Source organism: Macaca mulatta, chromosome X (genome assembly GCF_049350105.2).
Source record: "Macaca mulatta isolate MMU2019108-1 chromosome X, T2T-MMU8v2.0, whole genome shotgun sequence".
NCBI classification, from domain to species: domain Eukaryota; kingdom Metazoa; phylum Chordata; class Mammalia; order Primates; family Cercopithecidae; genus Macaca; species Macaca mulatta.
The window spans coordinates 27,750,636-27,763,859 of NC_133426.1; positions in this window are offsets into that span (position 1 = coordinate 27,750,636).

Consider the following 13,224-nt stretch of genomic DNA (forward strand, 5'->3'; position numbering starts at 1 on the left):
TCTTATTTGTCTTGTTCAAGATTGAATTCCCAGTGCCTAGAACAATGTATGGGCATGTTGCAGATATTTGTGATATATTTGTTGAATGGATGAATGGAAATATGTTGTTTTAGTTTTTTACTATATTCTGGGCACTTTTTAAAAAGCACTCATATTAGTCCATTTTGTTTTGCTATAACAGAATACTTGAGACTGAGTAGTTTATATAAAAAAAGAGGTTTATTTAGCTCATGATTCTGGTGGTTGAAAATGTTAGGACTAGGCATCTACATCTGGCGAAGGCCTCAGACTGTTTAAACTCATGGAGGAAAGCAAAAAGGGAGCCAGCATGTACAGAGTTTACCTGGCGGGAGGTCATCCAAAACAGAGAAAACAACAAAGTCAGACTCTTTTTAGAAGCCTACTTTCTCAGGAACTAATCCATTCCTGTGAGAACTCACTCCAGCAGGAAGGCATTAGAGGGAATTTATCTGTTCATGAGAGATCTGCCCCAATGACCCAAACACCTCCCAGTAAGACCCACCTTTCACCGCTGCCACATTGGGGATCAAATTTTAACATGTTTTGATGAGGACAAACAAACAATATCCAAACCATAGCAGCACTTTTCATCCATCATTTTATTTAATCCTTAACCACACAAGGTGGGTACTATGATTATTTCCAATTTTCAGAAGAGAATGAACCAGAGAACAGTTAATTACTAGATAGTGGAGATGACATGATACAGGTATAGCATGTAACTAGCCTAGAAAATTCTCACTAAATGCTAGCTAATAATGAGAAAAGGATAAAAGCCATAGTGAAATTAAGTGCCCTCAAGTTTCAGAGGAACACAGGTGTTAGGTTTAGTATGTGAAGTCATGTACATGAGAACTGGACACTGAGATATCAAAAGCAAGGTGTTTAGAAGTGTGCAACCTTTGTTGACTTTCCAGATAAAGCATGAGTAAAAGGGGGATGGTGTAGCAAGCCCTATAAACCAAGAAAGAGATTTTTACCCACCTTGGACTTTGGCCTTTCCAGATTTCAATCTCTTGTATCTAAACTGTCAAATTTTGTATTTGATTATTATTGCATGGAAGGAAGGACTGAAGGAAGTGATAGTGTTTTGAGCCAAGAACTATAGTATTCTTGGGAAAGGCCTATAATGGGCAGGTTTTTTCTGTTAATAGAAATACCAAGAAGAAAAAATATGCTGCACAAAACTCGACTCTCAGTTCCCATAGATGTGATGTCACTTCTGGACACTTTTTTGCTTTACCATTACTAACCATAGGAGCAAAAATGCATTTATATATTCAGACTCATGTTGAATCTTGCCATTCTGTTGGGATTGTCAACAACAAAGAGAATTGCCTCTTAAGACATTTTCATGGGCAGAATTTTTTAAGTGGTATATTTGTATTATTTTTAAAGTGTCAAACTTCATTGTAAATCACCGGCCTATTTTATTCTGAATTGCAGCATTTTTCCCTTGTACAGATACTGTGCACTTAAGTTGACAGTTTAGTCAAATGATCTCCTTGCAGTTCATCCATGTAATCACAGCACAACAAATGACCATAAGAAGATCAGAGTTGAAATGTATGGGAATGCACAAGCAATCTGTGGACAGGATTAAAACCAAATTGCCTGTCAACTTGGTACCAATAGGGAGAGCTGTGTTTTACGCACTGTCCGGTAAACTACATGCCCTATTTAACAAAGGAAATATGTAAAACTAAATTAAAAATCACATTTCTACTCATGTAATTGCTGAGCTTCCATAAGGTTTCTATTTCTTGAAATAATGTAAGCAAAACAACAATGTAGATGAAATGAATAATTAATGCTATCAGAGCCTCATAGTATGTATTTAAAATTTAATCTACTAAAAGCAAGCATATTTTTCTAATGTGAATTTTTTATTAGCCTGTAAATAATATAACATAATTCCACCAAAGGATTCTTGCACATGCACATCATTTCTAAAGCTACATGTAAATATGCAGCTCTTTGAAATGAGGTTTGTTGAGATAGTTTCATATATCAAAGCACAGCTACATATCCGGTGGCTGAAAAGGAATAGAGTAGATTCAATTGTCATTCCTAACTTTTTCCTCTCTCCCTGAAACTGAATTCTCCATATATTCCTTTTGCCCTGAAACTTGGTAGTGTCTATTAATCCAATAGGTAGATTTTTCTTCTTTGTTCCATTGATTTGAGCTTTACCATCTGAGTAGCTCTGGATTATGAATGAATAGTTAGCAAATATAATGTGAGTGGAAGCTTTAACTGTGTTTGTGTAGTTTGGCTTGGCCTCTTGTCCTTCTATGTGTACACCAAAAATAACTGTTCCTTTCCAACGAAAGACATGTGGGTAAGACCTAGATCCAGCCCACAGTCTGAAACAAAGGTCCTCTGGTTGACCTGCCAACCTTTCAGTGAGAAAAAAAAAAAAAAAGAACATTTATTGTTGTAAGCAGTTGGAATTTAGCAGTTGTTTTTGCAGTATTATTGTAGCAGAGAACTAAAGGATACAAGAAGAAACGAGGAAACTGATATGCAGAGCAAGAAAACGGCTTTTCTCAAGGCTACATAGCAAGTCGACAGACACTCAGATTTTAAACCTGGCTGTTCTTATTTAATCCAAGTACTTTATTCCCTTGACCAATATATTATTTATGATAGAGAAATTTATTTTCTTATATGGGTATGTGTATATGGCATCCACAAATTATAATCAACTTAATCATTTGGGAAGGAAGACAAGTCAAAATTTGAATGCCCATTCAAATAAACAGAGGAGGCTTTGAGTATACCAGAGCTCAGAAACTCTGGCTTTGAAATCCACATAATATTTTACCATCTATTTGCTCAGTGTTCTGCACCATGTTTTTCTGAACCTTGGTTTAATTGCTAAAAAGATATAACATAATTTTTTCAAGAGTCTACAAAAAAGATATTTTAAGTAATGGCTTAGTAAATGACTGGTGCATAGTATGTAATAAATGTTTTCTATTAAACGTAAGTTTAGGTTTTCAATATCCTAAGATATTATGTGAATTAAAATATTTTATTGCTAATTTGTAATTTTCACATTGTTGATGTCAGTATATCATAGTTGATGAAATCTTCCTCTCTAGAGCTTGTCCTCTAAGTCATGTATAGTCAACTTAAAAGTGAAATTGATAAAATTTTATATTCCCAAATATCCATCTATTGTTAACAGAGAGTGAAAATGTCTCTTAAAAAGCATCTTGTTCTCCTTGCTCCTTATTGAAAATGCTTTGATACTACAAAATAATTGTATAGGATGGATAACAAAGAAATATACTATAAAAAACAAAATATTAATATAAAGAATTTTTTCCTTCTCAGCATTTTCAGAGTTTTGCATTCCTAGAATCAATAGTAGAAGTAGTAAAGTTGCGACTGTTCTTTAATTTTTGAAAGGAAATTTTGCCTTGCTGACTGTAACTTAAATGTTATTAACTGAATATGTCACAAAAATATTTGCTTTTCATGGTCAATTAAGGTGATAAAACTCAGAATGCAACGCTTTCACAGGGAATCTTTTTTAAGAATTAAAAAAGATTTTAAAAACAGTCTTCTACAGAGATGCAAATTGATATGACTTTTTAACTTGTAGCCTACAGTACAGACGTCTTCCTTAATGTTAAAGTAAAACTTATGAAATCTCATTATTATGTTGAATATTTAGAGTCAATCGATATTTTTATTTATTTATTATTATTATTATACTTTAAGTTCTAGGGTACATGTGCATAACGTGCAGGTTTGTTACATATGTATACTTGTGCCATGTTGGTGTGCTGCACCCATCAACTCATCATTTACATCAGGTATAACTCCCAATGCAATCCCTCCCCACTCCCCACTCCCCATGATAGGCCCTGGTGTGTGATGTTCCCCTTCCCAAGTCCAAGTGATCTCATTGTTCAGTTCCCACCTATGAGTGAGAACATGCAGTGTTTGGTTTTCTGTTCTTGCGATAGTTTGCTAAGAATGATGGTTTCCAGCTGCATCCATGTCCCTACAAAGGACACAAACTCATCCTTTTTTATGGCTGCATAGTATTCCATGGTGTATATGTGCCACATTTTCTTAATCCAGTCTGTCACTGATGGACATTTGGGTTGAAGCAAAAGCCAAAATTGACAAATGGGATCTCATTAAACTAAAGAGCTTCTGCACAGCAAAAGAAACTACCATCAGAGTGAACAGGCAACCCACAGAATGGGAGAAAATTTTTGCAATCTACTCATCTGACAAAGGGCTAATATCCAGAACCTACAAAGAACTCAAACAAATTTACAAGAAAAAAACAAACAACCCCATCAAAAAGTGGGCAAAGGATATGAACAGACATTTCTCAAAAGAACACATTCATACAGCCAACAGACACATGAAAAAATGCTCATCATCACTGTCCATCAGAGAAATGCAAATCAAAACCACAATGAGATACCATCTCACACCAGTTAGAATGGCGATCATTAAAAAGTCAGGAAACAACAGGTGCTGGAGAGGATGTGGAGAAATAGGAACACTTTTACACTGTTGGTGGGATTGTAAACTAGTTCAACCATTATGGAAAACAGTGTGGCGATTCCTCAAGGATCTAGAACTAGATGTACCATATGACCCAGCCATCCCATTACTGGGTATATACCCAAAGGATTATAAATCATGCTGCTATAAAGACACATGCACACATATGTTTATTGCAGCACTATTCACAATAGCAAAGACTTGGAATCAATATTATTTTTAATCCACCTGAAAATTAGAAATGATAAATAGTGGCTGTTTTCCTAATAGGGTTTTTAGATATCCATAATTCCTCTCCAAAGCAAACCTAGGAGTGAATTGATGCTATTGGCCAGCCAACAAAAGGATTAGAGCAACTTAAGTCTTAAACCTATTATTATTATGTATTTTATAGTTACATTTCCAAGCCAAGAGGTATGCAATCAGTGAAAGGGAGAAAAAAGAAAATGTAATGGTGCTTCTTATGCTATTTATGGCCTGGCAGAAGAAAGTTAATTTGTCTAGTGCCCTTATGCCTTGAATAAACTCAAGTATTTCAGGTGGGTAGGCAATATATTCCCAGTAATATACTTATTTCCTATAAGATAATGTAAACATAAATCTATTTTAAAGTCTCTTTGATTTTCACATTATTTTTCTTTTTCTTTTTCTTTTTTTTTTTTTTTTTTTTTTTTTTTTTTTTTTTTTGACAGGGTCTCACTCTGTCACCCAGTCACCCAGGCTGGAGTGCAGTGGCACGATCTGGGCTAACTGCAACCTCCACCTCCTGGACTCAAGTGATCCTCCCGCCCCAGCCCCCCAAGTAAATGGGACTACAGGTGCCCGCCACCACACCCGGCTAATTTTTGTATTTTTAGTAGAGATGGGTTTCGCCATGTTGGCCAGGCTGGTCTTGAACTCCTGGCCTCAAGTGATCCACATGCCTCGGCTCCCAAAGTTCTGGGATTACAGGCATGAGCCTATTTTTCTTCATTAAATAACTCTAGCAAAAAATAATAGCATCTATAATTAATCAGAGGGAATTGTGAATACATTTATAGTAATTAGATTAATATATAAAATTATGCTGGATGATTGTTATACTTTATTAGTATACTTATTGGGGTATTTATCAATTTGATAAACATTCAACCATTTCCATGACTATAAGTAGCATCATGTGTTTCAGAAAAATAGTATTTTTCGGCCGGGTGCAGTGGCTCAGGCCTGTAATCCCAGCACTTTGGGAGGCCGAGGCTGGCGGATCACGAGGTCAGGAGATCGAGACCATCCTGGCTAACACGGTGAAATCCCGTCTCTACTACAAATACAAACAACAACAACAACAAAAATTAGCCAGGCGTGGTGGCGGGGGCCTGTAGTCTCAGCTACTCTGGAGGCTGAGGCAGGAGAATGGCGTGAACCCGGGAGGTGGAGCTTGCGGTGAGCGGAGATCATGCCACTGCACTCCAGCCTGGGCGACAGAGCGAGACTCCGTCTCAACAACAACAACAACAACAACAAAACAACAACTATTTGTTGTAAAAAAATAATATTTTTCTTTTTCTCCTGAGAAAAATCAAAGTCATATTCCCATGTTGTTTATGTTTCTCTAAATGTTAGGATTGAAAAAAATAATAAAAAGAGAATAAAAATAAGAACGGTGCTAAACATTGGAAATTAGAAAGATAAACAATGTCTGCTGCTTAGAACAGGTCAAATCTTTGAACACATTTGGAAAATTCTTAGAGTCTTTCAAAGGTCTTACTTAAGTGCTTCAGTGTTTGCACTAAGCTTAAGCTAGTTTAATAAAACATGGAAACCTGCAAAATTATCAAAATGCTCCCTTTTTTCCTCTATAATAATTTGGCAATCATTAAAATTATTTTTAAAAGTTACCTTACCCCAATTTTTAAGAGAACTATTTGAAGAAAAATTAATTTTGGCCAAAGGGTTATAGCTGAAATACTTTGAGAAATTGTTATTAAATTGGAAACTTTATTCTGGAAAGCCATATATAGATAGATATAGATGTATATAGGTTTATATATATAAGCTTACGTCCATAGCTTATAGCTTATGTCCTCCTCTCTGTCCTTGTCTCTTATCTTTTCCTGGCATAATGTACTGCTAGCCACATTAAAACAGTTGCAGTTCCTACATTTTTCATGCTGGTTAGTTCATATGTGTCTTCACACATGCTATTGGTTCTGCCTGGATCACTTTTGCTTTCCACTTTGATGATTCAATTCAAGAACCACATTTTCCAAGAAGCTGTCCTGCCCCTGATCCCCACTCAGGGTTATGTGCTCTCTTTTGTGCACTTATGGAATCCTATAGTCATTTTAAAGCAGTTTTCTCACACTATTATTGTTTTCCTGTCTATCTCTCCTCCAGGCAAGTACTGTTCAAACTTCTATGACTGTCTACTCTAAAACTTTAAAAATATATGAACATGCATTTCTAATAAATGTGTGCTTTCTGATATCTACGTTTGTATGTATACTTCTTGCTAAGTAAGTTTTTTGACAATATTTCACTCATATATATGCATACTACTACTAATCCTTATAATAAATTCTTCCAAGACTTGTTTTATAATAAACAGTGAAAATAGAAGTTTTAACATACCATTCCTTCAGTTCAGTGATTCAGTCTGGATCCTCCTGAGGTATAAGGGACTTTACTTTCAGACAATTCCTCTCAATAAAATGATTTATTTGAGAGAAGATGCTTTGTGAAAAATTATTTGTAACTCCAGCACCTGTGTTTGATGCAGAGCAAATACACATCCCTCATTAAATGATATTCGTGATAATTATAGGTTGATTTCAGGTAGCAGAATTAGAGGTTTCTAATACACAGACTGGGAATTACAGAAACAGATGGAACCCTAAGGGCCACTGAACACAATATCCTCATTGTACAGATGAGCAAACACATACTTAGGTCAAATGACTTACTCGGTATCACACATTCAGTGATTGATTGGGAACTGGAGTCTATGCTTCCATTCCAAGTCCCCATTCCAGCAGGATGTTCTTGCCGTGATGTCCTTATAATGGTAGAGGAATGTGAGGATGGCGCATTTTCTATTACCTTTCCTCCTGCACTCCTAACTTGCATAAAATCGCTTTATATTTCAGAAATAGACCAAGTGCACTGGGAATAACCCCTTGAGTTAACTAGATTTTTCTCTTTCAACTGGTTATTCTGGTTCACTGAAGCTGCCAGTCTGATCTGGAAGCAATTGCAACCGACAGTCTCAAGCCCAACTTAGAATGTAGTAGTCTTTAGACAATTGCTGTCCAATAAAACTTTCTGAGATTATTTAAATGGTCAATATCTGCACTATCCAATACAGAATCTGTATTTAAATGTGACCAGAGCGACTGAGGAACAGATTTTTAAATTTTATTTAGATTTTAGTTAATTTAACTCTAAATAGCCAAATGGTATTGTGTGCTGTATTGATTAGTGAAGCTCTTGACTCAGAAAATAAAATGCCGCATGTTAATGTAGAAAAAGCATTTTCATGAAAATGGTACATTTTCAATTTAGTGTCTGAAAAAATAAACAGTATATTTTGAGACATCTTGAACAGTCATCATCCAGGCAAAAATGTATTTGCCCATGGTGGTCTAGGCCTGAGAAAAGTAGTGAGTATATTACCTGCAAATTAGGATGACCAAGTGAAATTTTCTTTTTCATTTCAGGAAATATTTTTGAACAGTGCTTTTCAAACGTTAATGTGTGTATGAATCATCCAATGAGAGGGTCTTTTAAAAATACAGATTCTGATTCAGTGTCTGGGTGAGGTCCGAGGTTCTACATTTCTGACGACTTCCAGGCAATGGTGATAGTGCTGATCTGTGGGCCACAGTTTAAGTAGCAAGAATTTAATCAAAATGTAAGACTGCAAGGAAAAAATAATAATAGTTGTGAACAAAGGGTAAATAAAGACATTCCAAAGTAATTGTGAACCATATAATACTGGATTTAGAAATGAATCCCACACAAATCCATATTGGATTATTTCCACAAACAAATAAATAACTCTGAATTTCCAGCACTGTATACTCAAATTGCAACTTCAAATCCTTTGCCAAGTTATGTATCCTTGTGTCACAGTGGCCAGAAATATACTTTTGAAGCAACAAAGGGAATGGAACTTGACTGTTCCTGGAAAAGAATTAACTGAGACTCTCTGAAGGAAAATCTGCAAGAAGCACTTCAATGTAGAGATAACCAGAACCATGTCTTTGGGAACAGGATAAAGTGGAAATCATTAATGATTTACAGAGTATGAATGAAAATGGTGAGACTTCTTGCTTGAAATAACTTGAACATAGCGGCATGACATTTACTACGTAAGTTATTCTGCAGACACATTTTGAGGAGAAAATAATCTAAACTTATTATTTCCAGGAGCAATCTGGTTACAGATAACCATGGATTTGATTGTTCCTATCAAGAATTTTAGAAAACAAAACTAAGTAATAGTTAACTAGCAAAACTGGATAGAGGGGCTTAGACTGGGGCAGAACACAAGGGGATGGTCTAGACTCAAAAAAGTTCTGGTTATATAGATTGCAAGCAAGTTCAGAGTTGCCTTCATTCATGTTTACAGCTGAGCCCACAAACACGTAGTACAATTTTAGGAGATGCAGACACCGCCTTCCATATATCCATAGTCGTTTATGAAGACAAACATGGAGTATGAAATCTTTGTATCCTACAAGGAGTGGGGAATCTGTTATGTTTTAAGAAACAAATAATCCATGGACTTAACGAATTTTATGCATTAGTTTTAATGAGGGGCAATATCAACATTCAATGGTCTACATATTACTAGGAAAATTATTTGATGTTCCACAGTTACAGAATATCATGGTCTAATTCTTACTCATTTTTCAGTCCCACAGTAGTCTTGGCAAACCAACAGAAAAGTAAAATCCTCTAATGGTCATATCTTGCTGTATTTTACAGTATGAAATTATTAACAAGCCAATCATTTGTCATCATATTGTCAAAAGATGCTGATGACTTCCCTGACTTATAGTTTGCTAAAATGTTTACATATTTAGTGAATTTAAACTACCAAAGCAATAGCTTTTCTATTGACCAATAGAAACACTACAGTGAAAGGGGTCACAATATGGGTAGTGGTGTAGTCATGTTCAAAAACAGTGTGTCCTTTCCCTTTTCACTCAGCCACTCAGCACACACTTATATGTATCATTTGGGATGCTTGCAGTTCCTACAGTTTAAACTCCCATGTCACTTGTCAAAATGAGGTCATCTGTAGAATTGCTAAAAGATGTTATTTAGATAGAAAACCTACAGGTATGCAGAGAAAGATTTCCTATTTCTGCTACAGGTTCATAGAAAATGAATTATTTTGTAGTTGTAAAAGCTCTAAGATGCTAAGATATTTGGGGAAAATTGTAATTTTACTGTTATTTTCTTTATCAATACATAAGTGGCATTCTGCAATTTGATAGAATCAAGTTCAAGTTGTTGATTTTGCAGTAGTCTTTCATACGAACAAAGGATGCTCCTGAATTTTTACATTGCCAGAAGGAAATACAATTAAAAAGAGAAACACAATCTCATCTATGTGCATAAAGTACTTTTCTTTGTCTTTGGCAGAAACAGATTACATAACTTCATTCCAAATCTCCTTCCTTGACTTTTCTCTCTTGTTGTAAGTCCCAAGAAGAGAGAAATTAAACAATATACAGATGTCAGAAATCAATTCACTTTTAAATTAAATGCCTAATAGAAAACTTTAAGAAATCATTGAGTAAACATAATATAACAAAACAGGTTTGTTACCTAAACTTTCATCATAATATGAATTAAGTCAAAAGTTATAAAGCAAATCCCTCTCTCTATATATATATGTATTTATGTGCGTGTTCATATATACAGAAATAGAAAGATAATGAATAGGTGTAAAAAATACAGACATTTATCTAGTGATTGATTATTTTGTCCTGTATGCTCTTACGGATCTTTAAAACTAATATCTAATCATGCTTTTGCCAATTGATGAGAATGTTTGGCTATCCTGGGAATTTTGTGTTGATTTGTTTTCTAAAGTAAGAAGGTAAGGGGGACAAATGAGGACGTTTGAAGCATAGGAAAAGCAAAAGTGCAAAGAGGAAAGATATGTGTATTTTCTACAAAATTTAAGAGCTGAAAAATAGTAATTTTAATATACATAAAATTTGTCATATCTTAATGATCAAAGAAGTAAAAAATCTCTGTATAAATTATAAGATTTAATTTTTCCCTTATAATTTTTTATATTCTTAAGGAATAAAGAAAAAATATCTAAGATCTCTGATTACTCTGGATAACACAGATTAAATAAAAAATGTATTCTATTCTGTTCTACCACTTCTCAGCTTTGTGACCTTTGTGTAGAGTGGTCCAAAAATGATATCTATTATTATTATGACTTCTTACCTGCCCAATAACTATATTTTTCTCCCCATTTTTCTATATGGAAGTTCATTTCATACTAGAAAAATACTTAATGACCATAAATGTGCCACAAAATGCCTAACAGAGTGATCTCTATGTGCAACTAGTGTATGTGTATGTGTGTGGGAGGGTGGTGTTCATTTTTACAGGAGACCCTCTATGACTTAAAGAAAGTATTTATTTTCCAACATCTACCAATTTATCTGGGGGCATAACAAGAATTAAAGAAGAGGCCAGAAACCATCTCTACATTGCAAAATTTAAATTACTATTACAAACATCCTATCACCTCCATTTTTTTACCCTAGTGGTAGAATTTTGATTTAGGGTGGCTAGTTTAGGAATGTCAAAGCTAAACTGATCTTTATTCTTTGTCTAAAATATATGAGTATGTTTGAGAAATTGGGAGAACTGCAAACTTCAGTGATCGACATTAATAGAAAAAAGAGATATAATGAGTTACATGAATAAAATCAATGTTTTTCTTTTCTATTGCAATAGGCCAGTTGGACTTGTAACTGGAGACGATGCAGAGCTACACCAGAATTAAGGATCTGTCACTATTTTCACACAATTTGCCTCCTTTCCAGGGGTTAACATTTAGATATTAAAATAAAATAATTCCTCAGACACATAGTAAATATTTGAAGTCATTTTAAATGGCATTCTTCTTGAAAAATTTGGTTGGTTGGTGGCACATTGGTCATTTATAACATGTAGTTAAGTGAGATTACCTTCTACATCAAAGGCTTTCTTTCTTCTTAACTGTGACTAACACTGTCCTCCCTAGGTAATTCCAAAAGTATCCACAGAAAAAAATATTCTAAATTTATGCTTCCTTTTGATAAATATGTTGTATTACATCGTAACTAATATGTAACTGTTATGAAATATAGAAATACTCTGAAAAAACACATAAGTATATTTTTGCTTCCTTTTTCTCAGTTTTAAATTGATCATTAATTTTAATTTGAAAATGTATAAACAGATTATGAATAGAAACCCAATTCTTTTCCCCTTCTTGAATGCACACCCTTTGAATGTGACTTCGGTGTTTCTCACATTAGGAAATGTGGCCTAGTATCCCATCTCTAGAATCTGCGTTGGTCTCCTAACTTGCTTTGACCCATAGAATGCGGTAGAAGTGACATTGTGTTGCTTCCAAGCCTAGGCTTCAAAGAAACATTTTGTGCCTGTTCTCTTTCTGTTAGAGCCCTGCCACAGCTACAATAACAGGCCTCAACTAGCCTTCTGGAAGACGTGGAGCAGAGACATGTACTCCCAGCCAAGGGCACCATTAGCCCTCCAGCCTCCAGCTAATCTGCCAGATCACAAAGCTATGAAGAAGCCCAGCCGAAATCAGAAGTGACCAGCTGATCCCAGCCTTAATTGATGCCCTGCAGAATTGGAAGCTAAATGAATGTTCTTTGTTTTAAGCCACTAAGTTTTGGGATGGTTTATCATGCAGCAAATACTAACTGATACAGACATAAATATTCAAGTCATGGTGCACACAATTTTGATAATGCCATAACTTTGATAAGAAGTTACAGTAACCTACAAAACCCGTATCAGCAATGACTCTACTCTTATCTTTTAAACAAAGAAAAAAAGCTAGAAATTAATTTGTAAAAGATGGAAAATAAAATTTAAAAAGAAGCTTTTAGAGTTTGTAATCATTGTAACAACAGATATTCTATTTGTTCTTTATCATTTGCATGTAGACAGTTTCTGGGTTAATAGACCTAGGATAGTCTTTATTATCTTATGTATTTTGCACTATTTGACATATAACATGTCTCCTCATGTTTACCATAGAAATTCAATAACGTAGTATAATATTCCTTTGATATGTCTCATTATAAGGAAATTATATAGTCTTACTTTGAGTTCCACTAGAAACCAACTGATCCTGAGTAAAAGGATTGAGTGAAAATAATTTAATTTGGAGATTAAAGATATAGCAATAAAAGATTGGGAAAATGAAACAGGAAAGGGAAGTTAGCCAATAAAGTGTGATTATTAAACAATTTACCAATGTGAGTGAATGAAGCTTATTTCTAATGAAGACACATATCTCATAGTTATCCCACTTGAGAGGCAAGGAAGTGGGAATATTTATACTGACTTCCATCAATCATTGATTGAGGGGTGTTCTTGGGAGCTAATAACTGATCATCATTTCTGGCCTGCTGC